Source organism: Colobus angolensis, unplaced genomic scaffold (genome assembly GCF_000951035.1).
Source record: "Colobus angolensis palliatus isolate OR3802 unplaced genomic scaffold, Cang.pa_1.0 Scaffold13, whole genome shotgun sequence".
NCBI classification, from domain to species: domain Eukaryota; kingdom Metazoa; phylum Chordata; class Mammalia; order Primates; family Cercopithecidae; genus Colobus; species Colobus angolensis.
The window spans coordinates 468,866-481,276 of record NW_012114252.1 but is presented as its reverse complement, the minus strand read 5'-3'; the positions used below and the strand labels follow the sequence as shown (position 1 = coordinate 481,276).

The following is a 12,411-nucleotide window of genomic DNA, read 5'->3' as shown; positions in this document are numbered from 1 at the left end:
TACCTTCTAGATTTTGGTTTTCCAGCATTAACTTCCACTACAATGAAACTCAACTCCTTGGAAAATTTTTAAATTCCAGATTTAGAGCAGGAGAAGCACAACATAATCCTGAATTTTAGAATGAAAACATATAATTTGGTACCAAACATGAGAAATAAGTTCAAAGAATGATTTGAGACTTGTCAAAAAGACACAAAATCCAGTTAAAGGAGGTTTTCACTGGCAAAATCTGGAATAATTTGAGCAGGAAAATAAATAACAATAATGAGGGATTATAACACACTGAAAAAATAGAAACTATGAGTCCATGCTGATAAGAATAAATCAATACATTGTGATTTTCATGTGGAAGATGTTTACGCAGTTTCACAATGCCTTAACATTACATTCTAATTACTTACAAAAGAAAAGAGAATGGTTTTATGGTGGAGATGGTAGGTACTAATAAATCAAATAACTGACACTAACATGGGGCAAAAATATTTGGTGCTACCTGAGGGTAGGCAATGAGAGCACAGTGGCGCGTTTCTAACTTTCCTGCCAAGTATTCCAAACCCGATTAAACCACGAGGAAACATCACACAAAGCCAACATAATGGGCACTGCATAATAAAATTGGTCTGTAGTTTTCAAAATTGGTAAGTCCACAAAAGTAAAGTCTGGGAAACTTTCAGATTGAAGAACACTACAAACATAACAACTAAATGCACCAGTTTTTTCTAAACTGGATAATTATGCTATAGCAGGTATTATTGATACAGTTTTTGTTTGTTTATTTGTGACAGGGTCACCCTGTCAACCCAGGCTTGATCAAGATTCACCATAGCTTTGACCTCCTGGGCTCAAGGGATCCTCCTGTCTCAGTCTACCAAGTAGCTGGGAATACAGGTGTACCATCACATCTAGCTAATTTATTTTTATTTTTTGTAGAGATGGGGTCTTGCTATGTTGCCCAGGCTGGTCCCACACTCTTGGACTCAAGTAATCCTCCTGCCTCAGCCTCCCAAACTGATGGGATTCCAGGTGTGAGCCACCATGCCCAGCCTGAATCCTGAAAGTGTTCTGAAGGTTAGATGAGACTAATGTATCAATGTCAGTTTCCTGAGTTTGACGGCTTAGTCGTGTTATTTGAGAGAATATCCCTGTTTTTGGAAAAGATATCTAAGTGTTTGGGAGTGATTTTGTATCAGTCAAAGTTCTCCAGAGAAACAGAATCACTAGAATTAGCTGGGAGATACATAGCAGAATTTGTTTCTCAGAGAAATCTGAGTTTGCTCTAAGGCCTTCTGATTAGATGAAGTCCAAGAAGATTAAAGAGAATAATTGCCTTTATGTAAAGGCAAGTGACTGCAGGTATGAGCCACATCTAAAAACTACCTTCGTCACAATACCCCTGCTAATTTGCATGCTTTCCCTACATTGTGAACTCTCCCATGAGTCAAATTGACAAATGTGCTCCTTTCATCCTTTTGTAATATCCCTGTATTATTGAATATTTTATATTATAAGATGACTGGCACTTATCTCTAATACGTTCTGTGCTTCTTATGGGAGCTAATGCTTAATCTTTCAAGTATGTACCCCAAGCATAGCATCAGACACAAAGGAACTGTTTTGAATAATTATGAAATAAATGGATGTTTATAAATACGTGCAAAATAGTGTGTAAATGCCTGTACATGTCTTGGTCAGTAATTAAATTTTCATAATTTCATTTAAATGTGCATAAAAGTATTAAATATTATCAAGACATGGTTGATGAACTAAGAAATCATAATTTCAGGACACTGAGTTGCATAATCATTTTGGGTTAGTAAGTTTTGCTTAAGTCAGGGATATGTAATTAAATGATAAATAACATAATATTGAACTAAGTTGTTAAACATCGGTTTGGAGATATAAATCAGCAGTAACTGGGATACTTCAAATCATCATATAAAAACCCATATGAACAGTACACATTGTCATCATTTTACAATATTTCTATGAGACAAGATGATTAAGAAATGCTGTTCTAGACATTTTTATCTGTTATGGATATTACACATTAATAATTTTATCAATATTATGGCTATAAGGGTTAAATAATTTGGTTGTGATACTGTTTTGTTGCCTTACAACTTGCATATCCTTAGGGATAAAACAACATAATCTTAACATCATTGCCAAATCACTCTTGCAGGTTTTTTATTACACTTTGTTATGTTTCAAGAATGATTTCAATCTTTTATATCTAATTTTATAATACACTTGCAAGGTAGTTATTTCTGTTAATTATTTTTAGATGAACTGATTGATTGTCACAGAAGTTAATTAGTTGCCTTAACTTCTAATTATTGCTATTGCTGCAGCCAGGAATAGAATGCCTTCCTATAAAACTGCAATCCAGTCTATTTCCTGGACACCACACTTTGATTTTGTCTTTGTTTTACCCATAAAATGGATTTACCTACATTAAAAAAATTATATAGAGTAGTTTACTGATAAAGACGTGAGAATTATAGTATAGAATTAAAACACAAAGGATTATGACGGATTCTATTTTAAAGAAATCAAGACTTATATAGAGGCTTTATAAGTCTTTACAAGACTTATATAGTGGCAGAAATTCTTGGACTAAAATATTTTTGCATTACTTGGAAATTTTTAAGCAGCAAACAAATCACACTTGAACATACCTAATGCCAAATATGTTAGCCCATAACCCACACTATTTTGTAATCGTTAAATATGATGTTGAATTGATTATTTACCTATTGCCTCTCAGCAACAGTTCCACCCTGAATTCTCGGCTCTCTCAGGCTAGGAATGGAGTTCGAGTACTCTCTTCTCAGGCTATTTTGCTAGTTAGTGTGCTGAGGTTCTGTCCTCACAAAGCATTGTTCAGACATTTGAAGGCAAGGAGAGGGAAGAAAAGGCCTTATTTCTTCTTGGTTTTAGGTCCGTCAGCATTTCCCTAGCTTCCGGGTTTGTTTGGTGTTTTTTCACTCTGTGTTTTGCACTTCAATTGTCAGATATGTTGAACAGAGAGACCCCGGTGTGAGCAGTGTGAGCCAGCTCTGCCTCTTCAGTGGGCTGAATCCGGGGCATAGGTCAATGGGACCCTTTCTCCAACCACTAATACTTGGTGACGTCACTTTTTCGTTTTTGTTGCTACCCAGTGGATCGTGGCTGCTTACTGTTTCAATCATCTATCTTGATTTCTGCTTTCAAACAAAAGTCTAACCAATTCCCTCTATTCCAGTCACTAAAAGGCAAACAACTGAGATTATCTCGTACTAATACAATAATTTGACCAGAAATATTTCATTTGAAAAAAAAAATCCAGTAATTATTTTGTTTCTTCATAAAGTATTGTATGTAATTTTATTTTTCTGTTCTCAGGGGAGTAGAATTTAATCAGATGTTGTACTTCTGTTGGATAACCTGTAATGGAACAAGCTTGGTGACTCCTCACATAATGAAACACACAGTCGTAACAAAACACATAGCTAGAAGCAGCAATAAGGTATCATTCACCTGGGTTTTACAATACGGTGGGCACACAGTCTGCATTTTGGGTAAAAGGCGACAATCAGAGTTATAGTCTAGGTGGACAGGTGGTGGTGGAGTAGGCGGGGCAGTCAATTATTGGTGATTTATTGGTTTTCAGATGAGTAGTCAAGGAACTGCAAGAAGAATACACTGACAGAAAGGCCAGTAGACAGGGATAAGGAAACACCCCTCAAAGCTTTCTTCAGAGCTGACTTTATCTTCTCACTAACACTCCTGGCTGGTTGCTATATCATGCTGGCTTCAGCTGGTCTATGCTCCAGAGCTTGTATATCCTGAACTGTCAGTCGACCTAGCTGAACTCCAGCCAGTCTCAGCAGTGGTGAGTGATGCTGAGATTTTCCTAGGATGTATCGAAGTTGTACAAGACACCATCCTGCCCAGGCCATGTTAACAAATGGGTAGGTTGCCAGGAAGGGTCTGTAAAATCATTTCCAGTTGGAAGAAGGGGAATGAATAGAATATTCATCCTCTTCTTTCGGCTAGAAGCCAGCTTCTCCAGCTTCATTTTCAGATAGGAAAGAAGAACCAGGAGCATAATTGATTTACAAAGCTGCTTCCTTAGGAGACCAACACTAGCCAATCCCTGAGACTTGTGAGTGTCCCCCATTATGATTCTCTTTAAGCCACAAAAGTTTTCAGAAAATGAGGCACTGGTTCTAGACAGATAATACTGTTGGAGCAGGAGATGTAGCAAAGTAAAGATTTCATCAAACCACCTCCACAAGAAGTCATAGTGGGTGGGATGTGATTCTGCAAGAATCTTGACCACATGCTGAAGAGCAGATCTCGCTGCTGTCATTAAACAGTCCTGTGCTACCACCACAAAGATGGATGGCTGGTCAACAGCCACAGAAGCAGTCGTGATGTGAGCCTGTGTTGAGCCATAGCTTCCTGTGTGTACTGGCTTTCACTTTACCCACAAACTCGTGAGCATGAACGTTTTTGGGAGGAAGGGCATCAAAAGAATGCTCAATCTTAAAAGTAAACTTTATGCATGGTATTCAAAACTCCAAACTCAATGAACTGGGAGAAAAAGACCTGTTGCGGAGGCACAGGGGAGTCTCAAGAAGGTTAAGAACAAAGTTGACTCGGACATGAGTGGAAGTGGTATGTGGTAAGGGGGTAAGTTGTCAAATGCTGCACCTCACGGCAGAACGTGGCTGTGTTGTACAGATATCCGGGAAGGAGCGTGATCCTCTGGAGCTGCGAACCAGGAATCCCATCCCCGCCACCCAACCGTGAGAGCTCAAAAGTCAGCGGATTCTGAGGATTCAGAGGTGCCAGTGTGAGTTTCGGACACAAGGACTGGCTCCAGCTGTCTGCTTTGAGTATCCCCTCCAGCGCCCACTTTTGCTCACTGACCCCAGACAAGGTGCAGAGAATGTTATATATATATATATCATGTTTTATATATAAATATATATAACATATCATATATTTTATTTATATATAACATGCTATATATAGAAATAATATACAACATATATGACATGCTATGTATATAAATAATATATATGACATGTTATATATATACACACACATATATATTTAAAAATTTTTGAGACAGGGTCTTGCTCTGTCACTCAGGCTGCAGTTCAGTGGCGCAAACTTGGCTCACTGCAACCTCTGCCTCCTAGACTCAAGCAATTCTCATGCCTCAGCCTCCCAAGTAGCTACAACTACAGGTATGCACAACTACACCTGGCTAATTTTTGTATTTTTAGTAGAGACAGGGTTTGGCCATGTTGGCCAGGCTGGTCTTGAACTCCTGACCCAAGTGATCTGCCCACCTCAACCTCCCAAAGTGCTGGGATTACAGGTGTGAGTCATCGCGCATGGACAGTATTTTAGATTATATGGAGTGGGTTTTCTTTTTTCTCAAGCAAAAAGAGATATTTTGACTTTTCATCATTGAAACGAGGCAAATAATAAGGTATCATAAAGTCCCAGTAATATAAATCTCACCAAGCAATTAGTTATGATATTTTAAACATTTCTGGTCATATATGTTCATCAGTGCTTACATCACAGACTCTAGCTTAACCTGACTGTTCCTTGTGTTGCTGCTGCTGCTGTTGGTGCTTTCCCCTCCCAGTTGGAGTGCCCTTTGTTTTCATCCTCTTGTATACTTTGACCCTTCTCAAACTCAAAGGAAGTTAGCCTGAGGCCTGAACATGAAGCTTTACCTTTCATATTATACTTTTCAGAAACATAAAGATATTTTATTACATTTTCCTGAAGAGTGACTATTTCTCCTTTAATTGTATATATTTCGACATTTATCACAATTTTTATAAAGATGGGGTACAAATTATAACTACAAGACCCATTTAGTCATATATTTTAATTCCTGAAATCATGTATTATTTTGAATAACACAAATATTGCTAAATATGTAAAAAGCAATGTGGCCTTTTATATCATCAACAATGCTTGCATTCAAAATACAACAGTGTCTTCTACTAAATGTAAGCATGAAACCAATCAATGAATTAAAACCAACTTATAACTGAATAATAATTTAAGGTGTTTAACTCAATCATAATTCAACTTATTTACCTCTTCCATAAATACAACAAAAAGTTGAGTTTATCACAAAATACATTGCCAAATTAAAATTTGAGGATTTCCTTTTCAACATCGAAAAGTTTTAGTAAATTAGAAAACTAACCTAAACCACTTGAAGGTATTCTGTGTCTGTAAACACTAAAGAAAGCCTTATGCAAACTATCACAAGAAAATAATATTCAAATTTTAAGCAAAATAATACACAATTTTTATTTTTTTACCAACTAACATTGATTTTAATTTTCTGTTTATAATGTTTATACTTTCAGCAAAACCCACAGCATATCTTTATTGGACTAGTGTATTTTCTTTTCATCCAGATGAGTTGCATTTACCTCTAACCATCTCTAATGTGCTGCCAAGATATTTTAATATTTGTTAGATTATGTAATATTTAGAAAATATTTTTCTCCCAAACAAAGACTAAATTTCCCCATTAAGAATATGAACTTCAAAAATATATTTAACTTATTACTTTTTCTCTTTTTCTCTATACGTAGTTTTTCCCATTTTTCACCCTCAGGAAATGTTTATTAAACTTCTAGTATTATTACCTTTGTACATGCAACAGATACGGGTTGTCACTCATCACTTACAATCTAGGCACTGACATTACAGTGATAAATGAAAGATACCACCCCCATGTCTGGCTTACAAAATTTGGGGAGCTACATAGAAAACATGAATTCACAGTTGATCATGTAATTTTAATTGTGATTACTTCAGAGAACACATGCAGAAAGTCCTGATGCGGCCAGGCACGGTAGCTCACGCCTGTAAGCCCAGCACTTTGAGAGGCCGAGGTAGGTGGATCACCTGAGTTCAGGAGTTCGAGACCAGCCTGACCAATATGGTGAAACCCCATCTCTACTAAAAATACAAAAATCAGGGCCGGTCGTGGTGGCTCACGCCTGTAATCCCAGCACTTTGGGAGGCCGAGGCGGGCGGATGACGAGGTCAGGAAATCGACACCATCCTGGCAAACATGGTGAAACCCCATCTCTACTAAAAATACAAAAATCAGGGCCGGTCGTGGTGGCTCACGCCTGTAATCCCAGCACTTTGGGAGGCCGAGGCAGGCGGATGACGAGGTCAGGAAATCGACACCATCCTGGCAAACATGGTGAAACTCCGTCTCTGCTAAAAAAACAAAAAATTAGCTGGGCTTGGTGGCGGGCGCCTGTAGTCCCAGCTACTCGGGAGGCTGAAGCAGGAGAACAGTGTGAACCCGGGAGGCGGAGCTTGCAGTGAGCCGAGATCGCACCACTGCACTCCAGCCTGGGCGACAGAGCGAAACTATGTCTCAAAACTACATTTCTCAAAAACAAAACAAAACAAAAACAAAAACAAAAATTAGCCAGGTATGGTGGTGTGCACCTGTAATCCCAGCTACTCAGGAGGCTGAGACAGGAGAAACGTTTGAACTTGGGAGGTGGAGGTTGCAGTGAGCCGAGATTGCACCACTGCACTCCAGAGCGACAGAGTGAGAATCTGGGGAAAAAAAAAAAAAAAAGAACAAAACTCCCTTCCCTTGTGTTACATTTCAGGTACCCAAAACATAGTCCATCAATATTTTCAGACAAATGATTTTAAAAGGCAAAGTGCTGTTTGATTCCAAAGAATACAGAACTGAATCTTTTCTATTCAGAAAGAAAAGCAAACATCATCCCCCTATAGAAACAAGACAAATATACAAAATTAAAGAACAGTCTGGGAGATAAATTATATCAAAACAATAGCAAAATGTGAACAAAAGACATTTCCCAGAATCAGTTCCACATGAATTAGTCTGAAAGTAATTTATCTGGCATTTATAAGATGAAGAGCTCTATTCAAGTTCAGGGCTGAGGAACTGCTTGTTTCGAAAATTGACATATCTGAGTTGTAATTCGATGGCAGAGAAGAATTTGTATGGGTGGAAAGGACATTTCTGGATGTATTTCAGGCCGGTGAAATACAAGAAGGGGAAATCAAAGATAAATTGACAAAATAAACTTAAACAATATTACCGAGAGGTAGCAAAGGGATGATTTTTCAGTTTGTTGCTCCTGCTGAAAGTGGCATTTCCTAAGAAGTAAGAATTACCTGTAGAATACAATAAAAATAAGCAGTTTTACATAGCAATCAATATGTTTCTTACAAAAGCATGGGAAGCAAATTTCTTCCATCAGAGAAGCTCTGAAATAAGCAGCAAATGTGAAGATAATTCAGTAAAGAAGAGTCAGACCTCTTCCATTTGTATATATGAGGTAATAGAAATAACAGAATATATAGCTAAACTTACGAAAACAACCTTTGTAAAGGCCCTGTACTGTAAAGTCTCAATGGAGAGAAAAGGAAATCTGAAACATGGAAAACAATTGACTCTGATGCAAGACTAGCGGAGAAGACTAGTGGAGAGACACAAAACAGAGGAAACAAATAATGGGCAGCAAAGAAAGTAGCAGAAATTTTCCAAACTACACTTAATTTATAAAACACGTGAAGACTGTTTTTAAGTGTGGATCACATAGGAATTACACTGTTATTATATCTGATTATGTAAGCTGTTCGTGTCAAACTGTTTAATTGTATATGCTGCGTTTCAAATTTGTCGTAATCCTCAATGAAAAATAGTGGTTTTATAAAGTCTCAAATTTTAAAGACACTGACTTCTTAAAGGAGTTATATATTGAAGCAGGTAGATTAAGTAACCAATGCTAAAATATTTCTAGTTAAATAATGTACACAGTAGCGTTTTGAAGAAGAAGATTGTACATAACAGAAAGCAGATAGATTTTGGGGTAGAAATACACATGTTTATCCTAGGTGTTCCATTTTGGAAACTTCTTTGTTTTTGAGCCTTAATATCTTCAAGGAAGGAATATTTAAAATTGGTAATGCATACTTAAAAGTTTGAGGATCATATATAATATTTTTATCTTGAAACATAGAATATGCTGTTATTGAAGTATGATATTGAGTATATAGAAAATTCAAAAATGTAATAATAGCAAACGGTATTAAGAAGCAATAGAACTCACAGGTTTCTGACTTTTGAACTGACTTACGTAAAAGTTAATACTGCTCGAAACAGTATAAAAGAGAATGTGAATTTTATTATTTTAAGCCACTGCTTCTTATGGACAAATTTGTCTTTTGATACAGTCTGTCAAACAAATGTAGAAATATGATAAATACATAAATAAACAAAACAAATAAATAAAAGCAACAACAAGTTTAGGCTCATTTCTAAGCCTAAAGACAAACTTAAAAACTATTTTCATACAATTTTTGCTAAACCTTCTAACCTAGTCCTGCTCTTTCATGTGACCTAGGTTATGAACTCAGCAAGTGTCCAGATTTTTAACTTTTCTCTATTTTTGGAGTATAGTTTTGCTAATGAAACTGAGGGGGGAAAGAGCTTATATTTAAGATATTTATTTGAGATACTTAGATTTTCAAAAATTTTTACAAGACAATTATCATTAAAGGTTATTTTAAACATATAGCATCTACCTATTGTCAAAGTAGTCTCTCCAGGATTACCTATTGAACTATAAACTGAAAGAAGAAAAATCTTTCAGTCTCCAACACTTAATTTTTATTTCTACAATTTTGCTCTTCCAAAATTTTGCTTGTGTTTATATACTTCTATATTTAAGTCATGTATTATTCATATAGGCCTTAAGGGAAAACTGCTCTATTATCATAAAGGCAAAGTCCATAAAAACTAATTAGAAAATAATTACCAAGAAGACAAAGAAATAAGAAATGTTTCAAGCTTTGAAAAATATCCCTCCTATATTAGTCTTCCATTTTGTCATAGTAAGCTCAGGCTATTATAATAACATACCAGAAGTTGGGTGGCTTAAACAACATACTTTTTTTTCTCGTATTTCTGGACATTGGAAGTTAGAGTGTCAGCAGTGTCAAAGTTCTTGGTGAGGACCCAGTTCTGGTTTAAAAAACAACTTCTTGTGTCCTCAAATGGCAGAAAGAGTCAGCTTACTCTATGGGTTCCTTTCATAAGGGCATTAATTCCACTCACGAAAACTCCATTCTCATGACCTGATCACTTCCTAAGAACCTCACCTCCAAATACTATCATACTGGGATTAGGGTTTAAACACATGAATTTGGGGAGACGGGGGTACATTCAGTCCATTGCAATTTGGTTATGAGTATGTCCTGGGAAATTCAATATTTAATGTTGATTTACCACAAGATTAAAATTTTGGAGTCATTTCCTCCTTTATATGAAGTGCACTCTAATTTTATTAACTTAGGAATTTGTCTTCAGTAATATTCCATTGAAAAAACAGGTAAGCCCATCATAAAAAAATCTTCCATCGTACTTTGTAAAGGCACATCCATTTTGGTAATAAATTGAACAAGTGTTTTAATTTTAGAATGCTAAATTTATCTCTATTGCCAAAGACAAGTTATAGTTTAAACATAAGATGATAATATTATCAAAAAAGATTTGATAAACATTTGGACAAAGAGCATACATATAAAATTAAAAATATCATTTCTTAATTTACGTAACATCCAAAGTAACTATATTTGTTCTGGCACATCAGCAAATTCAGAATTATGGTAGTGCCAAATGTCTGAACATTTTATAAAGAATATCTTATATATTCTATATAATTAATAATAATATTAACAATACTATTAGTGATACCATAGTATATATCTTATACAGATACTAAATATAAAATGTCTAAACATTTTATAAAGAATATCTTATATTCATCCTTAAGCCAAAAAGTGAAAAATAATTTTGGCAGGTTTCAGAGCTTTTTTGTGTCTACTTTTTGTTTGTTTCTGTGTTTCATAAATAACCAATTTTTACATTTATTTCTGGTTATCTTAGTTATCTATTCTGATTTACTATTGAGACTATACATCCCTATTTGGTGTAATAATATTTTAATTATTTTAATTGCAACTGGTAAAAACCCTTTTTTTTCCAAATATATTTTTATTACTATTTTTTACATGGTATGTATGAGTTTAATATGTATGAGTTTAAGCTTCAAAAGCTACAACAGGGATTTAGCTTAAAATTTCTAACCACGGCTGGGCATGGTGGTTCATGCCTGTAGTCCTAGCACTTTGGGAGGTCGAGGCGGGCGGATCACGCGCTCAGGAGATTGAGACCATCTTAACCAACATGGTGAAACCCCATCCCTACTAAAATACAAAAAACTAGCCAGGCGTGGTGGCCCATGCCTGTAATCCCAACTGCTTGGGAGGCTGAGGCGGGGAAATCCCTTGAACCCGGGAGGCGGAGGTTGCCGCGGGCTGAGATGTTGCCGTGGGCTGAGATGTTGCCGTGGGCTGAGATGGTGCCGTGGGGTGAGATGTTGCCGTGGGCTGAGATGGTGCCGCGGGCTGAGATGGTGCCGCGGGCTGAGATGGTGCCGTGGGCTGAGATGGTGCCGTGGGCTGAGATGGTGCCACTGCACTCCAGTCTGGCGACGGAGCAAGACTCCGTCTCAAAAAAAAAAAAAAAAAATTTCTAACCATGACATAATATGTAGACACATTGTTTCTACCATTATCAGAATTTCCTCCCAGGAATAATGTCTCTTTCCCATTATTAAATTCATATATTATAATCCCTGGTAAATTTTGGTATTATCAGTTACCTCTATCAAATACATTTTTCTTTGGCTGTTTCAGAAGTATTTTACTTTTGTTATTTAGTGATAAAAATATTTTTAAAGGAGTTCTCTTTATGTCATAAAGCTCTGTATTTTGGCTCATTTTTGTCAAATCCTGCTATTGGAAATGCATTACTTCTATGGGCATTCGAATGGGTTTCAACATCATGTATATTTTATGATCATTATGTATTTTATGACCATTCTCTTTCATTTCATGTTTTAACATGATCACCTTAGCATTTCATATTTTAATTGAATTAACATTGATATATTTTAATGTTTATTTTTTCAACTTCCAAGGATTTTAAAAAATGTATGTTGCATTTTATCAAATGCTTTTAATCCCATTTTTAAATTGTCTAATTTTTGTATTTTATGACAGACCAAATTTATGTAATCCTTAAATATAATTATTACTTGTATTTCTATGAAAAAAGTTATATGAAAAATTTATCGGCTTTGTAAAGCTTCTGCCCATACACTACTAAACTATTTTAAACATCTTATTATTTTTATCTATATGGATAATAAAAACCAGCATTTTTTAAAGTGACTACTATATAGCAAGTACTTTCTCAAAAATCAGACAAGGAGTTACACAAATAATTATTAACAGGGCAAGCACTGGTTT

The 12,411-nt window shown here is 35.9% G+C and overlaps 1 pseudogene; it reads right to left on the bottom strand.

Moving 5' to 3' along the window:
- Window positions 1-3,331: 3,331 nt before the first annotated feature.
- LOC105505940 overlaps window positions 3,332-12,411 on the bottom strand; it is a 171,879-nt pseudogene continuing 162,799 nt past the window's right edge.